The sequence below is a fragment of the Echinops telfairi genome, unplaced genomic scaffold (assembly GCF_000313985.2).
Source record: "Echinops telfairi isolate 266 unplaced genomic scaffold, ASM31398v2 ScPeMD7_443;HRSCAF=831, whole genome shotgun sequence".
NCBI lineage: Eukaryota > Metazoa > Chordata > Mammalia > Afrosoricida > Tenrecidae > Echinops > Echinops telfairi.
The window spans coordinates 61,589,363-61,605,179 of record NW_022104341.1 but is presented as its reverse complement, the minus strand read 5'-3'; positions in this window follow the sequence as shown (position 1 = coordinate 61,605,179).

Genomic DNA, 15,817 nt, shown 5'->3' with positions numbered 1-15,817 from the left:
TAAAAAAAGATCCCATTGTGGAGTTAGATTACTAAGAGGCTTCTTCTCATATACAAAATAAGTCCACATACATGAGTACCACAAAAGGCAGCCGAGACCAAATTTAATGGCACATGGTACAGTGTCAGCAAGGCCCTGATACTCTGTCTTGCCCCTGCAGGAGTGGTGGGCAGTGATTTACAGCCCGAAACAGCAGCTGGGGCAGGAAGGGACCCGGAAAGCAGTCAGGTTGGTTGGCTGACTTTGGTTAACCCAGAGGTCAGAAGCAGTTTCTGTCTGGGCCTTTAGATAACTTTTGAAACATTTGACATGTTGCAGGTAGCATTACAGGAACCTCCGTGTCTGTGATAAAAGGAGTTATTTAGGAGGTAGTTGTGGTTTCAAAAGTAAGACAAGAGGGAAGAAGAAAAAAGACAAAGCTCCTGTAAATTATGGAGGCTTTGGTAACACATCCCAGTTGGATATTGCTGGCTTTTCTGAGAGGGCAACAGGGAGATTAGCCAGAAAGAAAATAGGAAAGCCCATCTCAGTAGTGACTGAGTATTACCTGCTGATAGAAAGTGACAGGCCAAAGAAATGTAAGTGACCATTGTGGAGAAAGGATTAATGCCTTCAGGCTTTCTGATTGGTCGTCTTTTGTGTCATGAGTTGCTATGGAAATCCGTACTGGTGTTTTCCAGCTGATGTAGTATTGTGAAGAAATAAGTGAAAATAATCAATTGGTTCCAAAGTCATTATCACACAACATTGATAATCTAGGAGTTTCTTCCCTTGGGTGTGTCGCCACTAAGAAAGAAAAGAGGATTCTAAAGGAAAGCAGCAGACACTTGGGTAGGGGTGGAGTGGGGTGATTTTTAAAAAAATCATTTTATTGGGGGCTCTTACGGCTCTCATAACATTCCATATCTCAATTGTATCAAGCATATTTGTACATATGTTGCCATCATCATTTTCTAAACATTTACTTTCTGTTTGGGCCCTTGTGATTGTAACTCTTTTTTTAAAAAATCATTTTATTGGGGGCTCGTACAACTCTTATCACAATCCACACATACATCCATTGTATCAAGCACATTTGTACACTTGTTGCCATCATCATTCTCAAAACATTTGCTTTCTACTTAAGCCCTTGGTATCAGCTCATTTTTCCCTCCCTCCCCTCCCCACTCCCCGCTCCCTCAGGAACCCTTGATACTTTATAAATTATTAATATTTTGTCATGTCTTACACTGTACAACATCTCCCTTGACCCACTTTTCTGTTGTCCATCCCCCAGAGAGGGGGTTATATGTCGATCCTTGTAATTGGTTCCCCCTTTCTACCCCACCTTCCCTCCACCTTCCAGGTATCTCCACTCTCACCACTGGTCTTGAAGGGATCATCTGTCCTGGATTCCCTGTGTTTCCAGTTCCTGTTTGTATTACTGTACACCCTCTGGTCTAGCCGGATTTGTAAGGTAGAATTGGGATCATGATAGTGGGGATGGGGAGAGGAAGCATTAAAGAACTAGAGGAAAGTTGTATGTTTCATCATTGCTACACTGCATCCTGATTGGCTTATCTCCTCCCCGTGACCCTTCTGTAAGGAGATGTCCAGTTGTCTACAGATGGGCTTTGGGTCCCCACTCTGCACTCCCCCTCATTCATAATGATATGATTTTTTGTTCTTTGATGCCTGATTCCTGATCCCATCGACATCCCGTGATCACACAGGCTGGTGTGCTTCTTCCATGTGAACTTTGTTGCTTCTCAGCTAGATGGCCGCTTGTTTACCTTCAAGCCTTTAAGATCCCAGACGCTATATCTTTTTATAGCCAGGCACCATCAGCTTTCTTCACCACATTTGCTTATGCACCTGTTTTATCTTCAGCAGTCATGTCGTGAAGGTGAGCAACACTTTCTTTAATAGAACAAAGTTTTCTTGCATCGAGGGAGTACTTGAGTGGAGGCCTAATGTCCATCTGCTACCTTAATACTAAACTATAAATATATGCATATAGATCTATTTCTCCATATCATATATACATATATTTACATATGTACATGCCTGTGTTTAGACCTCTATTAATGCCCTTTGCCTTCTAGTGGGGTGATTATTTTTGAAACAGCCTTAAATACTTGACAGGTAGATTTCTCCAGACTAGGTGGCTAAAGTAAGAACTGTTTTTTAGAAAGTAGAAATTAGGGAGGAATAAGCTGTACTTGGTGCTAGATAAGACTCTTCTTTCGTCTTTCCTCCTCTGTCTGAGAGCGTGCTGCTTAACCGACCCAGTGTGATGTGAACTGTCCCTTGAGTAGCACATCCTGCCAACATGTGTCTGCTGCGAATTTGGACAAGGGATGTCACCTTGCTGACGGTGCCTGTCTACTGACAAGCACCAACTTGAGCTCCTTATTAGGCTGCCCTTGGGATCAAATGCATTGCTATATTTAAGAGTTCTCTGAGCTTTCATATAATAGCAAGTAAATGAAGAGTCATGGATATGAACTCCACATGGCAGGGATCCTGTCTGATTTATGTGCCTTTTATCCCTGCTCCCTACTGCCAACCACAGGGCTGTGGATTGAATAAATGAGGCAACCAGACAAATTTATCTCATTGATGGCATGATTTGTATTATGCACTCACTCTGTGTTCCTGCTGAACCCTTTTGGTTGCTAGTTTTCAGAGCTATGGGCCAATGATGTGGACTCTCAGGAAAAGCAGACAAAACACCACCAAAATGCAAAATTACTGCAGTCAAGTTGGTTCTGATTCAAGGTGCCCTTGAGTGTTACAAAGCAGAGGTGCTTCATGAGAATTCCTTGGCTGTCATCTTTCTGGAAGCAGATCGCCAGGCCTTTGTTCTGTGATCATGCTACTGGGTGGTTCCAGCTTCCTAACTTTATTTATAGATTGCAAAGCATTTGTGCCCCCAGGGGCCTTCTCGTTGAGGAGGGGCTAAGGAAATAGGCCCAGACAAAGGGCATTTTTCTGCTGCAATTGTGTGTATTCCCTTGGAGAGCAGGGGTTATATCTCATTCATGTGTCTGGCCTGTTGACCACTGAGGCTTAGAACGATGCCGTGTGTTTGACAGTGAGCAAGAAATACTAGATGCAACTTGGAGTGGCCCTGGGCCATCCTGATGCTGTCACTGCAGACCTGTTGCCACTTGCTGTTCTGGACTGAGATTTGGAGATAGCCCGGAGCCCTGGCAGCTTTGCTTTCTCCCCCCTCTAGAAATAGTCCGCAGTGTGTGTGCCAGCACTGTGCTGGGAGGACCCTTTCTCCTTCGGCCACGTGTTTCTTTCATAATCTCTCATTGCGCACTCAAAAGCTCAATCACCCTTTGAAGATTAGGGGAAGGGACAAAAAAGGCATTCTGCGGCTGGATCATCACAGACACGTGGTGACTGCTTCTTATCTTTTACTGCTCGCCGCTCCAGATCGCCACCCTGAATGTGGCAGGCTAGGAGAGCTCTAACTCTGAAGAGAGAAAGGGCACTGTCCATGTGGAACATAAATCAATGTCAGGGTGTCCTTAGAAAATGGGCTCACCTAAGTCTAGAGGCACTGAGCCCTGGTGGCACAATGGTTGTCTTTCAGATTGCTAACCTCAAGGTCAGCAGTTCGAAACAGCAGCAACTTGGCAGCAGTGAAGTTTGAATTTTAAATCTAGAGGCAAAGGATGCGACAAAGGAGGAAGTTTGTGTGCTGTGGGCATGTTTTCAAAGTTCGTGTCACGGATTATGAAGAAAAACCAACCCAACTCACTGCTATCAAGTCGATTCTGAGTCACGTTGGCTTTTTAGGGTTTCTGAGACTGTAACTCTTTACAGGAGTAGAAAGTCTTGTCTCTCTCTTGTGGAGTCCCTGAGGGAGTCAGACTGCTGACCTTGCACTTAGCAGCCCAGCGTATAACCACTATGCCACCAAGGCACCTATTATGAAGGAGGGACCTGCTAAATTGGTGAATTTTGACAAATTGCTTATTCCTGTGTTTCTGAAGTTCCTATTGACTTTGTGCACATTTAGATAAGCCTTCCAGTTGCTCAGTTGCTGTGTCAAGTTGACTGACTCAACCCGCCTTCCTTCATTTATCTATCTATTGATGTATGTATGTATGTATCTATCTATCTATCTATCTATCTATCTATCTATCTATCTATCTATCTATCTCTCTATCTCTTTCTCTCGCTCCCCTCCTCCTTCCCTTCCTTTCTTTTTTATCCAGAGAAGCAAAGATCAAATAAACTGAATTTGGAGGAGCACATTCTGAATTTTATTTTATTGAAGAATGCTGCCCTGGCATAGAATTAGTTTTCAGAATACAAGAAAGTATTTAGAAAGACATCATAGGTTAAAAATGTTGCTTTACTGCCTTTGAGTTGGCTCCTAATTCATGATAGCCTGTACCCAACAGAATTATCAACTGCATGGCTATGTGTCATCCCCATGATAGGTTGTGCATCAGCTGTGTGATCCATAGGCTTTTCATTGATTTTTGGAAGTAGATTGCCAGGCCTTTCTTCCTAGTCTATCTTAGTCTGAAAGCCCACGCTGCAGTCTGTATAGCGTCATGGCAACCTCTGTAAGTCTCCACTGACAGACTGGGTGGGGCCTGCACATGAGGCGCATTTGCTGGGAGTTAAATCCAGCTCTTCCATGAGGAGGATAACATTCTCCCAGGGAACCACCGCTGCCCCGGGGAAGACAAATCTGGCCCTGCAGGGCGCATGAGTTGGAATGGACTCGGCATAGGTTTGGTCTGGTCTCAGTGGGTGCATCTTTCACAGTCAGGTATCCCTGGATTTGCAGTCTGAGACTGCAGTTCACCAGCTGGGCGACCATCATCCGGGAACATTTTGCCTCTCAGAACTTGATACGCAAAGATAGGGGTGAACATACCTACCATGGAGGGGTGTTGTAGAGATTAAAAATGATATCCATGGGGGATTTAGAACTACTTGTTGGCTCCCCTTCCCTGTCTGTTTTGAATTAGTGCTGGCTCCCTCTCCTAAACCATTCACCAGCTACAGGTCTGCTGCTGGGATTGCAGGGGTGTCTGGGGGTCACGTCCCCGAGTGCTTTCTGAATTACCAGGGACGCGTCGGTGGAGTTCTACCCACTAGCCATTGGGAAGCGTGAACGCAGGAGTGGGAAGGAAACAAGTGAGGGGCTGAGCAGGATTGCAGACCAGAGACTTACAGCTCCCCGGCCCCCCACCCCCCTGCACACCCCTCCTCCAAGAGCGAAGAGTAAGCTGACAACTTCCTGCTCAGCAGTGATTCATGAGCCCCACAGGGAAGAGAGATTTCCATTCATTCACTCAGTCAGTCAGCAACTAAGTTCAGCCAGACTAAGACTGAACGTATCGAGTTATATAATTCTACCTGAAAGAAACAAAACAAAATAAAAAGCAGGGATCCTCAGGGGCAAAGAATCGAGAAAGCACCTGAGGAATCTGGGATATTTTGTGAGGCCAGAAAGCTAGCAAACATTGTGATTGGTGTCAGGAGGATACAGGAAGCAGCTGAGGGGCTCCTGCAGGCCACATCTGGGATCATTTCAGCAACACAACACAACACAATACAAAACAACGCAAAACAAAACAATACATAACACAAAACAACACAACACGAAACAAAACAAACATAGCAATGGATTATAACCCATTGCATAAAATAGGAAATGATATGTTCATTCTGTAATTGATAAATAGAAATTTATTCTTAAGAAGATAAACACTGCTCAGTGGGGAATGTGGGCAGAAGGGCTCTTCAAATACAAGGATGTCAACTGAGAGGTGGAGTGCAGTAGCTGGGATTTGAACCTAGGCCTCCCCCATGGAAGGTGAGAATGATACCACTGGATCAGTGCTGCTCCAGGTTAAAGGTAAAAGATACAGATTAATCAAAACTAAACCCACTGCCATAGCAGAGTAGAGCTGGCCCTGCAGCTTACAGAAGTCTCTCTATGGAAGTAGTACGTCTCCCCTAGTAATGCCATGGGAGCAGTAATCTCTTCCTGTTGGACAATGGAAGTCAAGTGGTCCTGAGTCGCTTTCTGTCCAGCCTTTTGAGTTACTGTTCTTCTATACTCTTTAAAATAGATGCTTCTTTCAGAAGCAGTAGGTATGCAAGACCACCATTTTGCCACCCTGGATCTGTTTGGGCAAGAATCACCAGTAGATTTTAAATCTAGGGATAGGGAGGGTGTGTACAGCTAAAGTTTGAAAAGGAACTGAATTTTAAAAATAATACCTTATGCACAACAGGACACATCCCCTTTAATTACCACGGACACATGGACATTTCAGTAGCACCAGCTGCGTTCTTCCTATCACATCACCTTTCTCACCTTGTCGACTGCACAGCTCCAGTGCCCTTAACTCCGACTCCCGCCCGCCTCCACTTATCATCTTCCCTCGCGCTTACTACCGACAGTTTGATCTCATAGAAAACTCTTTAAAACATCCCATTCTTATGGAAAATTAAAAAATACAACAACTACTGTAGCTAAATAGTTGTTTAACGAGAACTTTAACGGATGCTTTCAATTCTTGGTTTAAGTTTTTTTTCAGAGGGATAGACTCAGGGGTCCCCTCAAGTCTCGGTAGACCCATTAAGTCTAAATGTGGTAAGAACTAGAAATTCTGAGGAATCAGATATGTGGCTGGTCTTAAAGTATCTCTGCACATTTTGTTCATTGGTTTTGAATGGGGAAGTGATACTTATACAGAGGGGAAACCATCAAGCCCCTGGCCAGGCGGTCAGATTAATGCCACCAGCGAGGAACAGGTAGACCTTGGGAGATGTCTAGGTGCTCAGATCCTGGTCTGATTCCCGCTAAGGAGGGCACAGCAGCACATGTGTGCCGGGACTCCCCAAGCCAGGGGTACTCGCTAAATGCGCCTTCAAGGGGCAGTGTCTCCAAAGACAAAAGCCAGTAAACTCTTCCGGATTAAAGCAGTCTCAAGAGACATGGAAACTCAGTGTAGCCAGTGATCCTGGACCAGACTTTGTACTAGGGGAGATGGAGATGGGGGGGAGGGGATTCTGTAAAGGATATTATTGGGAAAATGAAAAAAACAAAAACCAAAACCAACGTGAACAGTAGATTAGAAAAAAATAGAAATTAATGTTATCCTTTCTGAATTTGGTAATTTATTGTAAAATGTTCTCATTCATAATAATACACACTAAAATATCAAGGGGTGAAAGTACATGTTTATGCACTGTACTTTTCAATGACTCAGAAAAAATAAATTCATCCACAAAGAAGGATACAGTTCTTGTGGTGAATGTTGAAAATGAGCAAATTTGGGTAAATATAGGACATAGGGGGTTTCTGGATTATTCTGTTGACTTGAAATATTTTCAAAATACAAAGTTTTCAAAATGGATTGTCAAGTACAGACGTGCCTGCTCTTATTGTGCTTTTGTTTTATTGTACTTTGCAGATACTGAAATTTTTTAAATTCAGGTTTTGTGACAATTTTGTGTCAAACAAGCCAATTGGAGCCTTAAAACACACACACACACAGCATGTCCTAAATTTGTGCCTCTGTGTTGCAATTTGGTAATTTTCCCAACATGTCCACCTTTTTAATAATGCTACTGCACACTTAAGACTCTGCAGTTGTTGTACAAACATAACTTTTAGATGCTGAGAAACCAACCAACCAAACAGCAGTGTGGCTCCCTTTATTCCGATGCTCTGTTGATTGTGGTGGTCGGAAGTCAAACCCACAGTATCTCTGAGGCAAGCCTGCGTATAAATGGAGCCCAGTAATCTGCCACTGGTTAGCTGTCTTCTTTGGAACAAATCACTTTTTAACATTATGTATTTGCTGCTGCTGCTGATGTTGAAAATAGATGCAACAGAACATGTACCAATCCAAGCAGTTCAACTTGGACAGTTTAGTCACACTGACCACATTCTTCAAGTTGTACAACCGGTTCACCCTTGTCTTACAGAGTATCCCTCCCCATTCACTCAATCTAGCTGCCTATCTAACCTTTCGAGTTATTGTCAATTTGATGCCATCTGGTCCTTTACACAAGCCCTCTTTAAAGTTTTGAAAAGGATGATGTCACTTTGTGGGCTAAGGGTGCACCTGATCCGAGCCATGGTATTTTTGATCACCTCGCATGCATGTGAACATTGGACAATGAACAGGGAAGACCACAGAGGAATTGATACGTTTGAATTATGGTGTGGTCAGAGGATACTGAAAGTACTATGGATTCGCAAAAAGAAAAACAAATTTGCCTTTGAAGAAATTCAATCAGAATGCTCCTTAGAAGCAAAGGTGGTGGCACTTACCTCACATACTTTGGCCATGTTATCAGGAGAGACCAGTCCCTGGAGAAGGACATCTGCTTGGTAAAGTAGAAGGACCGTACAAAGGAGCGAGTCCTTCATGAGATGATTGGCCCAATGGCTGCCACAATGGGCGCAAGCGTGGCAAAGATTGTGTGGACAGCGGATGGCACCCTTGCTGCGCAGAGACTCACTACAAGAACCACCTGAAGGGCACCTAACAGTGACCCACGCTTTAAGAGGGCCTGCGCAGACATTCTTGACTAGTGTAAACTAAATTGTTGGTGATGCTGTTGGGTACACATTGGACTTATGTAACTGCCCCATTGGTTCAAACCCACCAGCCACTCTGGGGAGAAAGCTGAGGGTGTGTGCTCCCATAAAGATTTACAGCCTCAGAAACCCTAGGTAGCAGTGGTTCTCAACCTGTGGGTCACGGCCCCTTTGGGGGGGTCCAACAACCCTTTCACAGGGGTCGCCTAAGACCATTGGAAAACACATATTTCTGATGGTCTTAGGACCGAGACACCACTCCTCTATCCCTCTCCAGGCAGGTCTGCCCACATGTAGATATGCCCACATGAGTACCCAGCGTGAAGACTGTGACCCATGAACACCATGCTTCATGACAAAATTTCATTTACTTGTCACTAGAAATAAATATTCCACAATATATAATTACATATTATTTTTGTGATTCATCACTATGCTTTAATTATGTATTATGTATTTAATTATGTATTAATGAAAATACATCTTGCATATCAGGTATTTACATGACAATTCATAACAGTAGCAAAATTACAGTTATGAAGTAGCACAAAAAATAATGTCATGGTTGGGGGTCCCCACAATGTGAGGACCTGTATGAGAGGGTCGCAGCACTAGGAAGGTTGCGAACCACCGCTCTCTAGGGTCGCTGAGAGTTGGAATCCACCAGATGGCTGTGGGTTATTGTCCGCGGGGCTGCTGGAAGCCAGAGCAGACTCCATGGTCCACAATCACAGCAGCAACCTTGGTTTCAAGAAAAGATGTCAAGGGGTTGCTTTGGTTTCAGACATTAAATTTTAAGGTGATTTCTTCCAAGCATGCATAACGTGAGACTAGTCTAAACTGCTTCATAGAGTTGTGCTCAGGGTCAGCATGTGACAGCTTTCAACTGCTAAGAGAAGTAGACAGAATTAGTGACATTTTGACTTACAGGCAATAGGCTTTTGTTCTGGGGTGTTAACATACTTCCTCATCTCCAGGGTTTTGTTTCAATCTTGAGGGATTGGCCATATCTGTCTTACACACCAAACACTGTATTTGTAATTCGCTTCCTGCTTCCCACTATAAAACAATGAGATAATGATAATAAAACCATGACAACCATTGATAAAAAAGCAGAGCTAATGTACACTACTTTACTTGATACCATGCTTCTGTGTGCAGTGTACTTCCCGAATATTTTCACGTGTATTAACCCACTTAATCCTTATGAACCCCTACTACGTAGCCACTAAGGAGCACTGATGGCCCAGCAGGTAAGTGCTCACTTGCTCCACGCAAGAAAAACCTGGAGGTCTACTCCCGTAAAGACTACAGCCAAGAAAACCATGTAGGGCACAATGTAAAGCAAAACTCAAATTTACAGAAAAGACCAGGCTTATGGAACTGATAGAGACCAGAGAGGCCCCGAGACACCTGACGGTACCCTTTCGACCGGAACCGAAGCCACTCCTGGTGGTCACCTCTCGACCAAATAAAGATGAGCTTATAAAATAGCCCCAAACACCCAGGAGGAATGTGCTTTTCAAAACAATCAACTATACAAAATCAAGTGGTCGACATTTGCCCATGGTCAAGATGAGAAGGCAGGTGGGGGTAGGGGGAATTGGATGGATGGATGGAAACTTGGCTGGAGGGGGTGGAGTTAGAAATGGTGAGAGTGCTGACACCTTGTGGGGATTACAACCATGTCAGGGAATACTTGGTGATAAATTGAGGAGTGGAAGTTTCATTTGTTCTGTAAACTTCCACTGAAAAGACAAGAACCAATTTAAAAGGAAGAGCAAACCAGAAACCCTCTGGAGCAGTTCCCTTCTGTCCCCTAGGTTGCGAGGAGTCAGAACAGGCACCAGCAGTGAAGAATCCAACCAATTGTTGCCAGGCCTGTGTGCTGACTCATGGCAGCCCTGCGTGTGTCAGAGTAGAACTGTGTTCTGAAGGGCATTAAAGGTCTGGTTTTTAGGGAGTAGATTCCCAGACTATTCTTCCAAGGCACCCCCAATTAGGGAGCGACTGTCACCTCCCTCCAGGTCAGGAGGCAGATCATTCTGCTCCCAGTTGATGCTCTTAGCAAGAACCCTCCACTACTTCTGCAACCTGCATCTCCCGTGCCAACCATCTTGCCTGGTCACAGGCCTGATAATTGTCTGGGGAATGGGTAGTGGGGACCAATGTTTTTGAAAATGCAAATGCCCTGGGTTAGACTTATCATTTTCACTAACTATACACAATTTCTCTGAACTTTAGTTCCCACATCTGTTTGTTATTTTCTGTGTGAAAAGCTTTCCTTGACTATCTAGTAGTGGTTTCATACAGTATTTGTCTTTTTGTGGATGACTCATTTCACTAAGCGTAATATCCTCCAGGTTCATCTATGCTATACAAGGCGTTTCATAGTTCATCCTTGTCCGTTGTCATCACCTAGTATTCCAGTGTGTGTATCTACCATAGTATGTTGCTCCACTCTTCCAGTGATGGGCAGGTAAGTTGTTTTTATCTCTGTGCTCTTGTGACTGCTGCTGCACTGAGCGTGTGTCTGTCTATACCTGTCATGGCTCTTAGTTCTTTAGGATATATACTAAGTAGAGGAGTTGCAGGGGCATATGCTATTTCTACTCCCAACTTTCTAAGGAAACACCATACAGCTTTCCACGGCCATTGCAGGTTGTGCAGTCCCACCAGCAGTGCAGGAGGCCTCAGTCTCTCCACATCTTCATCAGCATTTGTTTTCTGTTTGTTGTGGTTTCTTACCTTTGTGTTAAGGGTAGGATGAGCTAGCATCTCGTTGTTTTGATTTACATCTCTTGAATGGCTAATGATTATGTGCATTTCTTCATTTGTTTTTTGACTGGCTGAATATCTCCTTTAGGGCACTGTCTATACATATTCTCTGACCATTTGCAATTGGAGCATTTAACTTTTCCTTGTTTGAAGTGTTGAAATATTTTATAAATTTTGAAAATTAGTCCCTTATTGAATATATCACTGCCCTGTCTCATTTGAACCCATTCTTTGGGTTCTTTTGATGTATATATGTGTTTAATTGTTAATAGGAGACTGATATGCGTCAGCAGTTCTCAACCTGTGGATCAAGACCCCTTTGGAGGTCAAATGAACCTTTCACAGGGGTCAACCGATTCATAACAGTAGCAATATCATAGTTATGAAGTAGCAACTAAAAAATAATTTTGTGGTTGGGGAATCACCACAACATGAGGTACTGTATTAAAGGGTCGCAGCATTAGAAAGGTTGAGAACCACTGCTTTTGATGAAGGACAGAACAGTTAGAAAGAAACGGAGCAAAGACATAGAACACCTGAACAATACTCCGACTACCTGAGCTCATAGACATTTGCAGAACACTCAGAGCAGCAACAGCACAATGTATGTTCTTTCCTAGTGCACACAGAATGTTTTCCCACAATAGACCACATGTGACCACAAAGCAAGCCTCAGTAAGCTTGAAAACATTGAAATACTAGAATGCCTCATTTCAGATCACAACACTATAAAATTAGAAATCAACAACAGAAAGATCAAGGGGAAAAAGTCAGATTCGCGGAAATAGAGTAACATCCTACTTGAAAACTTGGTAATAGAAGAAGTTAAAACTGCAATAAAATAAAAATCCTTGCATCAAATGGACACATAGCATACCAAAACCTTTGGAACATGGCAAAGCCGTGCTTGGTGGGCAATAAATGCACACATAAAAACGAAGAAGAAAGAACTAAAATCAATACCTGAGCCCAACTTCTTATGCAATTAGAAAAAGAGCAGGAAATAAGCCTGCAGTCACTAGAAAAGAAAAATAAAGATTAAAGCAGAAATAAACGTAACGGCAAACTGGAAAGCAACAGAGTCAACCAGACTAGGAGTTGGTTCTTTGAAAATTTAATACAATCGACAAACCCACCGCTGGCAAATCTAACAAAGACAATGAAGGAGAAGCGCATGTGAATGACATAAATAAGAAGTGAACCAGGGGAGACCACAACAGAATCAGAAGAAATAAAAAAGGCAATAACAGAATACTGTTAGAGTCCCCACAGTTGATAAGGGCAGTCTGACCACAGAAGAGGCATTCGAACAACGGTTGCCATTCATCCTCTCCTCCTTTTGCTTCTTCTCACCTCTTTTCTTCTTAAGCATTTCATCTCTATCTAGTGTTACTCTTGCCTTTAAGTAGGCATTCCTTCTCGTGATTCTTATGTCCTATATGTATATGGGTTGTGATGTCATATTGAAATTATGTGTCTCTGGTGGTGTAGTGGCTATGCCTTGGGCTGCAATCCGCATGGTTAGGAGTTTGAAACCACCAGCAGGTACGTGCAAGAAAAACTGGGCTTTCTACTCCTATAAATAGCTCCAGTTTTGTAAACTCACAGGGGGTCGCTGTGAGTCAGCCGTGACTCCATGGCCATGGCTTTGGTTTTTCTGGCCTCTACATGAGATTCCCCAGTGCACAGAGCCATATTGTAGTCATCTGAGCATCCTTTGCCCCAGCACAGTGATTGGCTCTAGGAGCAGGCCTATGGCTAGCCTCTATGGCACTTTCGTGAAATTTAATAAAACAGTGCTCCCTCGGGCCAGCGCAACTCTACCTTGGTCAGCAGATCCAGAAAGGAGTGTCCTTCCTTTGGAGGTGCATGGTCCTCTGCAAATATCCTCGGCTGGGCCAGCAGAGCTGGGTTTTCACCAGAGAAAGTGCTGTCCGCAGCAGCCAGGCCTGTGAACTGTTGGGGGCATGTTTGTGCGATGAGCGGCTGAATGGGGAGAACTCCTGGACCCTTTTCCCCTTCTGCTGCCATGACTCAGACAGATACGTCATCTGCCATCTGCTTTACTTGTAACCCCAGAGAGCAGACATTCATTTTTTTTGGTCTTCTGTTTAACCCTTAGTGATCAAGGGTTTTTTTTTTAATTCCCTTCCTAAAATTCGTCGGAGTCAAACTGTGGAGATGGGAACAGTCCTGGAGCAGAAGCCAATGGAGGTCCAAGTTCAGACCAGGGCACCAGCATCCAACCCCAAAGTGCCCCTCCCAGGCCAGAGTAGATGATCTCAGCATGGAAAGGGCTCATGGCAGCCCCCCTGTGCTTCCCACCTCCCTGCTAGTATGGGCACCGTGGCCTCGTGGTAAGCCACTCCACCGCACGAAAGTCCATATGACAATTGCTGTCACAGTCAGGTGAGAGCTCCGTTTCAGGCTGGAGTCTGAGCCTTGTGGTTAAACATCCCCAGCCTGGCTATGCATTCTGAGAGCCTGAACCTTGTCCTTTGATTAAAGCAGTGGTTTTCAACCTTCTTAATGCCGCGACCCTTTCATACAGTTCCTCATGTGGAGGTGACCCCCCAACCATAAAACTATTTTCGTTACTACTTCATCACTGTCATTTTGGTACTGTTAAGAATCAGGCAACCCCTGTGAAAGAGTCATTCAACCCCCAAAGGGGTCACGACCCACAGACTGAGAACCACTGGATTAGAGGGAGAATGAGTTCTACTTTCTACTTGTGATTTATGACCAAGAAAAAACAATTTTCTCTTAAAATTGCAAACCAATTAAGTATGTATTATAGGATAGCTGTGAGCATACAGACACAGGAAAAAAAGAAAGGATACAGGCAACTCCCGGATGATGAATGGGTTCGGTTCCTAAATCTGATTTGAAGATGCCTAATTGGTACATAAATCACATCCATTGTACAGTTCCTCTCTTATGTCAATTAGACAATTGCTTGTGTACATATAATGTAGTGTAACTTTTTAGGCACAAAACCGTGAAACACTTCCAGATATACTTGTTAGGAAAAACTACTGCATGTACCTCCAGGCTTTATTGTTGTAGGTTTCTGAAGGTTGGTTCATATCTCTGAGTCACATGAAAGTTAGACCGAGTCCAGAGATTGCCTGTGCCTGTATCCCGTTCAGAGCAAACCGCAGTGAACACCTGACTGCCACCGTTCAGATTCTATTTTAGATGTACACACACACACACACACACACATGAATTGTCATTGCGGGGGGCCCTGGCTTGTGGCGTCTAGTTCTCTATGCCAGTGGCGTTTCAATGGCTGAGTTCATGGAAGCAGATCCCCATGCCTTTGTTTTCACCCCCTCCAGGTGGACTTGAATTGCTCATTTTCAGTTGCAGGTTCTGTTTGCTATGCCCAGGGTTGGTCTATCTGTGCCAGTCTGTCTGTCTGTCTTTCCCCATCCCCTCTCTGCACACATGACGCAACTTCGCTTTCATTTTTTCATTGCACGGTGGGACAGTTGGGGAATTTAGAGATTATATTGATTTGTGAACGGCATCGAGTGATTACAGATGTAAAGTCTTCTTAGCGTGCTGGGAATGGAGGTGAGGTTATACCTTTAAGTTCCACAGGTAGACCTTTCAGTCTTCCGTGACTGAAATAGGCTTGCTGGATGTCTTCTTTTATGCCAAGCACAGATTACACAAAGAACCCGCTTCCCAGGGGACTGGCTAAAGCGAGCATGTTGTGTTCCATCTTTCTGATGAAATACAGATTTCCCATTAAAAGGAAAAATCTCTTCCTTTCCGAAGGTTGAAAAAGAAGATACTTCACAAAAAATGGAGGGAGGGAAGGAAAAAAAAATCTCCCAGCTGGTTAAATTTAGGCACTGAAAGCGATCCAATTGGCAGATACTCCCTGGCTGTGGGCCCGCAGCATTTCATTTGATTGTGCATCGGATACATTTTCATTCATTTTAAGCCCTTGCTTCTCAGTATTTTGTCCCTTGGAGACAGGCAGACTAGTATCAATAGCTCTCTTGGCCTCCATAAAATGGTTGGATCTACTTACGGGGTCTATTTTGTTAGTCCACTATGGAGAGATTTGTATTTGTTGACACGTTTCTGAGAATTCTTGGACAAAGGAATGCTGAGATGCAAAACGTTTCTCTCTCCTTTCGTGGACAGTCTTGCTTTAAACTGAACGAAGGTGTCGGATGAAGCGGTGACTGCTGCCCTGGGAAGATGGCACTCTGGACCGAGGAGTCCAGAGACCTGGCTCCTCACCCATTCCTGACACCGACTTAAGGGATGTGGCCGTGGCTCAATCTCTTAAGCACCTTGGACCTTGATTTCTGCAGTTGAAAAATATGGACAATTATCTCCTCTCGGCTTTCCCATAGGGATGTTGTAAGGGTCCAATGACCTAATCTAGTGACTCTCCGCCTTGACAGCATTTTAGAATTAGCTGGGGAGTTTGTAAAA